Raw genomic sequence first — 9,464 nt, 5'->3', positions numbered from 1 at the left:
TCTATGTCTCTCGGCTGGCCTGGGAACGCCTCGGTATTCCCCCGGAGGAGCTGGAGGAAGTGTCTGGAGAGAGGCAAGTCTGGGCATCTTTGCTTTGACTGCTGCCCCCGTGACTCGGCCCCGGATAAGCGGAGGAAAATGGATGGATGGATGGAAGTTAATGTTAATCTGCTGATGAGACATCAGAATAACAGAGCAGTTCATATCAGGGTTCAAACTTGAAGGCCATGCAGCTCGTATTTAGCCAAGTAGTTAGCAGAGCTCAGGCTCATCCGGTAGTGCAGCACCTGCCCATATAAAGCAAAAATAAACATCATTTGGGAAAGAAGGGTGACACACATACCTGTGCTGTTGTCATTGTGCAGCAGGAGGTGAGCAGCCAGGTACATTATCTGCTATATTTTCTTTACTGCATTAGTTCAGTGACCTATTATAGATTTTGCTGTATGCCTTGAGCAAGTGTGGCACGTTTTATTGTATTAGATCAATATTTTACTAAGGTAGCTCATTCAGCCTTTAACAGACTTGTTTTTCTTGACACACCAGGAAAAGCAGTCATTGTCACATTTTCAAACTGTATATATTAGTTTTTATGTTATAGTTATTATACATATTATGTGTACTATATCACAATCATAGATCCAAGGACGCCAGTCCAAGCAACACATCAGAGGAGTAAAAATAGCGATGATTCAGAATTTGTATTAAAATGTATTTATCACTCCAAATGAAATATAATAATGGAGTTATTGATAAAATTGTTATCAAAGCAAATTACCAGCTGCTTTCATTTTCAAGACAGCAGTTATAAGTACTGATAAGTGGCTATGTTAGACATATCAGGGCAGATTGTCAGTTGTGAATGTGTAAGTTCCAAAATTATGGACTTGTTTGTCAAACAGGTTTTTCTTTTTTTGAGTAATGTGTAAATGTAGTCCAGGCCCTAAACTGTAATTTGTCAGTATTATTATCAAGGGTACTTTTTATGACTAAAATAAGTATTTCCTGTCTATAAATTAATGTTTTGATGGATGATAACCAGATAACTGTGATGAAGATATAGCTAACCATATGTATGTAGTGTTACGCAATATGCAGGGTATGTGTGGTTTCACTGGAGGTTTTGTCTTTGACTTCATTTATGACTAGACGGGGACACTTTTTGTCAAGGGTAGAATACTAACTTGGGAATGCACCTTTAGATATGAGTGACAGTATCAAGTCCCCCAAATTACTCACGCACAAACAGAGGCACTTACTGTGAATCTGTTTGCACACAGTCACACACTCATTTCCTTCCTTGGTTATACAGATTGGGCCACAAAATGAGACGGAACGTGTATGTTTCTGTATGTGCGTGTCAGTGCATGCGTACGCTGGAGTAGAGCGCTGCAACGTGAGCACGGGATCTTCAGTTCCAGATGAATGTTCTGTGACTGGAATCCCCCTATCAGTCACACACACACGCACACACACGCACACACACACACACACACACAAACTCCATTCATCCATTCAGTGTTTCCTCTTGCTAATAAAAGCAGATAATCTACACTGTATGTAGCGCACATGTACACAAATACACACACAGTTTAAGAGGATCTTCCCCTTTGCCCAACAGACCAGCAGTTACTTATTTAGTCACCTAATGCCACCGTTACTGGCAGACAGATGGGCTTTGGAGAACTGCTGTTGCTTAAGCAAACAAGACACTTCTGTCTCACTTTCAAAGTGATTCATTTTGTACCTCTAGAATGACAATATGGCTGAAGTGCACATTTGCATAAAGTCATCAAAAGAGTCCCTTGCTCCTCTAGCTCCTTTTTTTTTTCCAGTCTCACTAACTGACAGTTTCACTTTTATTCGTTCTGCTGATGATTTACCAGCATTGCGTGAACTTCTCTTTTTGTGATGAATTTGCTTTCTCACCTAGCAACATGATAGTTGATATGTTATTGACAATAAATGTGGTCTGTGTGTGTGTGTGTATAAAAATGTGTGTGATAGAGTCTGGGGGCATTTGCACATGCATGGTTTCATTTGACCGATGGCCCCCATCGGCATAAGCCAGTTGCACATATTTCACCCTTGCTCAGATGGAGAGGGAAATAGAGGGAGGGAGACCACCCATTGGGTTGGTACAGGGGTCCAGATTAGGCTGCCCCTGCCAGTCCCTGGGGCTCTGTTTCTTTGTTGATCGTTTTTTAATAACCCCAGTTTGGCTACAGCCTCAATGCACTACCTTGAGTGACAGGCAGATGGGAATAGCTGATGAGTTAATCTGACATACCAGAAAAGAGTGGAGAGGGGGCTTTCTTTCTGCCCTCCCATTTGGCATAAAGCACTTTAGTATGATTTGTTTTGGTGGTGTTTGAATTTGTACAAAATACAAGCTAGGAGTCAGCCGTGTTGCAGAAATTCTTTTGTGTAATGCTGTATTGAAATAGGACCCATTAACAAACCAAAACTGGAGCAAATTGTACATATTTGATAAAAGACCCTGCTAGTCATTTACAGTATTGAGTTACAGGGTAATGGATTCAATCAAGCTTGTGTTCCTAAAACATCCTCCGGCTAATAGTAACTGAATTTGGAGAATGCTAACTTTAGCAAGGTTTGTTGCTCTTTACTTGAAGATTCCATGTTTTTCTGTCTTAATTACTAGCTCCTACATTTGTGAGGAGACAGAGGTTCAACATTTTGAAAAAACATAATGATAATGCACTTTTAAGATGATATATTGATGACAGGTGTGTAAGCATCCAGTCAGCTCATCACCGCATCCAAAGAACCCAGTAACATCAGAAATTGGCTGGTCAATACTTCACTGCTGAGATACCGGAAAATGCTACTTGATGAATTTGGAATGTCTATGCTGTCAGTCAGAATTATACATAAAACCAAAGAGCACACTTCATACCACAGTGTAATATAATCCTTTGCTTTTGTGTATTGATGAATATTTCACAGTCACCAACATAGATTGACCACCTGTCAAACAGTTGCTGTAGTAGTAGTAATTCATGAAACATGATGTCATCCAGACCAATAGGTCAAACCCCCACCCCATCCCAATGCACAGGAGTTGTGAACAGGTCTTAAGAAGGAACCCTTGGCTATGTAGAAAGACTTAGTGTGGCCCTCGATCTGGAAGTGACAGAAGGATAGAGGTTAAGCCAGGTGATGTTTTCAGTAGATAGCCTCTAGTAACCTGAACACATTGGTCTTTCCACTGACACATTGGTAACCATTCTCATATGTGGCTGAATGGATGATCTTGGGTTTTAACCCATTTCCACTCTCTTGAATGTCATGTGCATGTTGTTGCCTATCAAATTAGATTTGAAAATTCAAGGGAAATGCCACCAGATTTTAATGTTGGCATTTGTTTAGTTCATAACCAAAATAAACTGAGGAATTGCCATAATTTATAGGAGACGATGAAATAAGTTTATTTGCGGAGAATAATTTTTTTTTGTCTTCCCTCATGACTTTATTTTCAGTCTGTTACTGAGTTTACATTTGTACAAACTCGATCCTGTTCAAATCTTGTTTAGTGGATAAAGTACTTTACTTACATTTACATTTTCTTGCATATGATCATATTATCCAGTTACTATTATTAGCTTTTTAAAAATAGTATCTTCTGACCCAGTCTGTATAGTCAATGACATGGTTTACTGTAAGCTCTGTTGCTTATGACATGCAGAGGAGTGACACTGTTACCTGATCAAAGGTATTTTCCCAGTTCTTCCCCTTAGTTCCCTCTGTTATAGCCCTCCCACTATGTTTACCAGAATAAGATACCCATATCTCAGACAGTAAACAAATTGAAACCAGATTTCCTGCTCACGAACACAGTCAAACAGAACACAGGCTTTTTGACATTGCAAAGATTTCAAGAGAAGTCAGATTCTATTTAGTCTGGATTTGAGAAAGTGTTTCTAATATTTGAGCCCTTGTTTGGCTATGAATATCAGTTTATACCATACATGCAAGCATTAGCAGCCTGCTGTCCCTAACAGTGTAGCAGAATTCAGAAACAAAGGCTGATGAAATTGTGGTTTCTCAGTGGGGACCCAGGATGAACTCAGCAGTCATGTCTGTGAAGCTGTTCGTTTGCCAGACAATGTTTTCTATGCTGGACACACAGAAAGAAAGGAGGGCAGCAGCAGATAGAGGGAGGTGGGGGAAAACCCTTGCAGTGCACGCAGGAGAGCACGTGCAGCACACTCTGGGAATGTTTAGATACCTCCTCAAACGGCTCCACATGGGAAAAAGGAAAAGTCACCCTCTATGCTTTGACTGCCGTCGGCTGGAGCAAAGAGGCTGGCCCCAATTTGACACAGGCAAACATACACAATCCATACACATATGAACAAGGATATACTGTGCATATACTCATTCAAACACAGATAATCACATTGTCACTATTTGTACACACACAGTGCAAGCCTTATCTGATTTTTCTTGCGTGCACCCTCCCGTTATTAGTGTCCCCCCCCCCCTACACACACAGATGCACACTCCTTTGCAGTTCACTGTATGAACTGTTGATGGTTTCCTGGCATTGCTTCATGTTGGGGAAAAGGGATACAGATTAGTGTGTATGATGTGAGTGCACATACATGCACACACCGACATCAGGATATTAAAGCCTTGTCTGTACCAGCGAGAGGAAGAGAGGAAAAAAAGAGAAAAAATTACAGCATATATCAGGAATTTTCCAGCTAATGATGTGCGGATGTGGTAGCACTGGAGAGAGAGAGCCACTGACTGTGCTGTCTTTGTTTTGCTTGCTGAGGGCCCCACGCTGCATTCCTGTTCGCTGTGCATACTTTGGCAACAGTTGCAGTGCCTTTTTTTTTTTTAGCTGTTTTATTGTATATAATTTGTGTGGAGCTCTTGCACTTTTCTTTCTGGCCCTGCAGCTCTGCTTTTAGCCTTTGTCTCAGTCTATCTTTCTCTCTCTCTCTCTTTCCTTATTTCCTTTCTTGTCTCGGGTGCAACGGTATTGTGAATGTGAATTGTCCTTTTTGCAGAACAAGAAAAAGAAAGAGGGAAAGTGAGAGAGGAGTGAAATAATGGTGTTTACAACATGGCTGACTGCTGGAGCTTTGAATGGGGCCTCTCTGGAGACACAACATCACAGCCACAGCTCCACTGTACTCTCTGAGTGCATATATTATTATAACATCCACTCTGCTTCTCCCATATGTGGCCTGCCTATACACTCTAAAGTTTTCCTCGGCGATTCACTCAGGATGAGTTTAATTTGTGGTGAATTGCTTTCAGGAATGTAATCAAATTTTAGCTCAAGGCCTAAAGCATAAGACAGTCAAACCAAATACCTGAGGGAAGAAACTGCACTGCAAAAAGTTAAAACTTCCGTTCAGGGTTGCTCATTGATTCAGTTAAAATAGTCATTTGGCTAAAGTGCTTGTGTGTGTGTGTGCGCATGTGTGTTGATGGTATGTCAGTGTGTGCAGTGCTGCTCTTTCATCCTGGGCTTCCTCAGTGAGAGGGAATGTAAACACGGGCCCATGGCCAAGCGCCATTAGACCCAGTGCATCTGGCGCTGCAACCCTAAGCCCTGGCCTCAGTCATACTCATGGCACTGGGTCACTCTGAAGGTACACTTTGGAAGTTCACATGGAGGCTGATAGGAACATGTCTGTGTCATGGTAGTGGTGGTGGGAGTTGAGGAGGATAAGGGGGAAGAATGTGGTTCTTGACTCCATAATTTGCTCATGATAAGTATTCTTTTGGTTTGTTACCACTACAGTCTTGTTTTTGTACTTTTGGCTGTCATTTCTACCAGCTGTTATTACTTTGTGCATTCATGTCTGTCTGTTACATATGATGCTAGAGAGTGATTAACTTTTCCTAATATAAAGCCTTTAAACACTGGGAAGTGGCTAACCCAGCTCTGTCTAAGGTCAAAGCTGAACAAAATCATCCATACACTAGACAATAATTTTATCATTCTCTTAACCTTGGCTAATGTTGGGGTTTGTTTAAAAATTTCATTTTAGTTCATTTAGCATCCTGTGTTTTTTGACCCTGTGATAAAACACAGAGGCAAGAAATACAAACTGCCTTCTAGAGATACTGCTGCATTCCCAGGTCTAAGCAATCGGCTGAATACATTGTCTAATCACAGATAGGAATGGTGGCCAAATCTACACAAGTCTCTTGAGTCTTAAGTTGCAATATACTGACATTATCCTAACCATCGAACACATGCTGCAGATAACTTACATACATTTGCAGATGCACACAAAAGCATTTTCGCATCCAGGCAAAACAGGTGCTCTTTAGTCATGTGCAGGTACTGACACCCCCACACTCGCATACATAAACTCTATTGTTTTACTCCTCCACTGTACCTGCATAGTGTGCTGATGGCACAGGTCAGGCAGGCTTGGAGGTCTGGCCCAGGAGGTCTGGAGGTCCTCTGGGGGAGAAGAAGCCATTTCCTCCTCCAAATGGATCAGGGAGCTATAGCAGCAGTGAGGGCCGAGGGTGGTGGTGATGAGGGGGAGGATGCGCTCATCTGAAAGGAATTCACAGAATGTTGTCCTTTAATCTGGAGTCAGCCTTGCTCACATTCTGTCTTTCTGTCTTACTCTCTCTCTCTCTTTTTTTCCCTTCTTCAGCTTTCACTGACATCCTCTGGCTTCTCTTTTACCATGAGGAAGGGAAGACAGGTGCCAGATAGGCAGAGAAATGGACTGAAAATGTAAAGCAGCCAGCCTAATACTGTACTAGTGCACAGTTTAGGGCTGACTCACTGTCTCTGTTTCTGAGTGTCCAATAAATTATATGCATGAGTCTGTATTTCTGTTTTCATGCAGCCTAGACAGAGGAGGGGATTGCAGGAGTGGGTAATGAAGGAATATGCGAAGCACAACAGAGATGAGAAGGGTGAGAAAGAGAGGCAAAAAAGAAGAAGGAATGCAAATGTGGATGGAAAGAGGAAGGGAAAGGGCCGAAATAAAGCAACGCTGCAATTGAGGAATGTCCTTTTTTTAAAATAACAGGATATGTTGTTATAACCATCTCATTGAGTTGTCGCATTGTGCGTTGACTCTTTTGTCAGGTTAATAGTTTTGAGGTATTTTATATAACTTAAGGCTCATGTATTTATAGAGAGCATGAAACTGTGTGTGATTCAAGTGCATTCATGGATATTACAGGCTTCCAACTGCTGTACATAGATTTTACTGCAGTTTAGTCGTTTTATAGGCTTGTGGGCATAGAGCCATATAGAGAGATTTTATAGAAAAGGAACCTGAGATTGCAGCAAAAAGGAAGGAGGTAGGGAGGAAAGGGTGAGGAGTACTGAGTGGAAAGCAGTGCTGACAGTACTGTTTGGATTGTTTGATTGGAAAATTAAAATGAGCACACTGAAGCTCTTAATCTAAGCTTTGACATAAGCTATTAAAGTAGCAGACTAATATAAATTGAGAAACGGCATTATACTTTTTTGAAAATGTATTTTGCTATTAAAATCTTGATGGTTGGCACTTGTGTGTAAGTGACTTATGGTGTTGTAAATACAGTCCCCAACAAATGCACTATATACTACAGTATAACCTACACCCAATTGGTTTAGCAGCAAGTGTCACAGAGTAATAAAGTAGTATAACACAGTCCAGTGCATTACTGGTTTGGTTTTGTTTTTTCACAATGCTCGTTGACAGACAGAAAACTATAGATTTATAGCATGCTGCTTTAATTCAGGGTAGAATAAAACACCACTTGTCATAGATGCACTGCTGCAAAAAAAGGTGTCCTACACTGCAAGCAGTCAGGGAGTCATTTCAGACTGCAATAAACCTCAACACATCTACCTTCCTGGTGTGTCTCTGAATGCGTGCATGTGTGATACAATATATATGCCTTAATGTGCAGTTGTGGCTAGGTTTTCGAATAACTGATGCAGATATAACCTGAGCTCTATGTCTGTGGTTCTTCCTAGAAGGCTCTGAGCTTGTGTTTGTACAAGCCCAGACTCTAGAACTCTGCAGGGCTGCAAGCTCATTGCAGTATATTGAAATTACAGTCATTGATGTCTGCAGCTGCAAGAGGCAAAGGAAGGTGCTGATTGGGCCAGTTGTCACATATGTATACATCTTTATTTGAAAGCAACTTGGACATGTAATGAACTCCAACTTGATATTAAGATGAACACTTGTAGAGAACTTAAAAGTCAAAGAAAGTTGAACAGATTCCTACAATGAAAGCAATGCAAGCTTGAATATTCTTTGTCAAAAAACATCAATGGTGTTTTGTTGCCTGACTTTATGGGCAGCTATGCTGATCACGTGGCTCAGCCAGCTAGCCTCAACTTCCTCCCTATTTCCACTGAAGCAGGAAGCAGGAGATGAGAACGTATCACACATCTGCTAAACGCGGGCCCCGGCTCTATTAATAGTGTCATTCAGTTTAGAAGAAAAAATGTGACCAAACTTTTTATTCCTCTTATCAGTCTCTGTTAAATGCCTCACTGAAGAATTCCAGTCGGGGGTAATTTTGGGTTAATTTGCAAGTTAGCTTCAGATATCCATGACTTCTCCTTTTGTTCTGGATGATAGGTTACTTTATGGGAGGTGGTAATAATAGGATTATTCTGCAGAAACTGTTATCTTCATCACCAGTGGCCAACATCCTGATGTTTCCTGATGCTAACATTCTGATGTTTAGCTTATAATATTTACAGGTGCACCATCATAGTTTAGCCTTTTAGCATAACATAGCTAATTGGCACAAAATGCAAAGTACAGTTGAGGTTAATTGTAATCATGAAGCAAGATGAGACTTTGTTTGATCTCCAGAATCATTAGCATCTACCCGAACCATGAAAATTAGTGGGGATTTCATGGCAATCCATCCAATAGTTGTCAGTATATTATACTCTGAATCATGAATTTTCACCTCTCTGTGATGCTAGACAACAAGTCAGAGGATCACCAGAGTCATTGGGATTCTTTGTATTTTTGTCGATCACTGACTGACATGTAATACTGAAATCCAACGTTCCCTAGTGAAAGAAATCCTAGCCAAAAGTCTCTAAACCATACAGCTGTTTGCCTGCTAACTCAGTGCACCTTCTCATGAAGCACCCAAGTGCCTCTTTAGTAGTTCATATTTGGCCGTTTACATCCTTTGAGGATCATTGCTGTCACCCATACAAAACATGGATAACATCGAATCAGGGTGTCATTTTCTCATAATGCTACAGAGTCTAAGCCATCTAATAAGGATATCTGGGTGATATTGCACTCTATTTGCTTAAAAACATTCAGCTTTGATTCTAAGATCCTGATAAGTGCTCTGCAGTGCCTGAAGGGGGGACTGCAGCCAAAAGCTGCTGGAAAAATCTGGAGTTTAGGAAAGCACCTGGAACCAGTCCACTCTCTTACTAGGGGTCACTGAGTTTTGTCTGGAGGCTTTCCCTA

The 9,464-nt window shown here is 41.1% G+C and overlaps 1 protein-coding gene across 1 annotated transcript in view; it reads left to right on the top strand.

Annotated features, from left to right (window-relative positions):
- The window catches only part of cdk6 (cyclin dependent kinase 6), a 38,501-nt gene that overhangs the window by 15,909 nt on the left and 13,128 nt on the right, over positions 1 to 9,464 (top strand). The window lies entirely within an intron of this gene.

This window comes from Monopterus albus, unplaced genomic scaffold, assembly GCF_001952655.1.
Source record: "Monopterus albus unplaced genomic scaffold, M_albus_1.0 scaffold143.1, whole genome shotgun sequence".
In the NCBI taxonomy this organism is placed as follows: Eukaryota; Metazoa; Chordata; class Actinopteri; order Synbranchiformes; family Synbranchidae; genus Monopterus; species Monopterus albus.
This window is presented reverse-complemented; position numbering and strand designations above follow the sequence as displayed.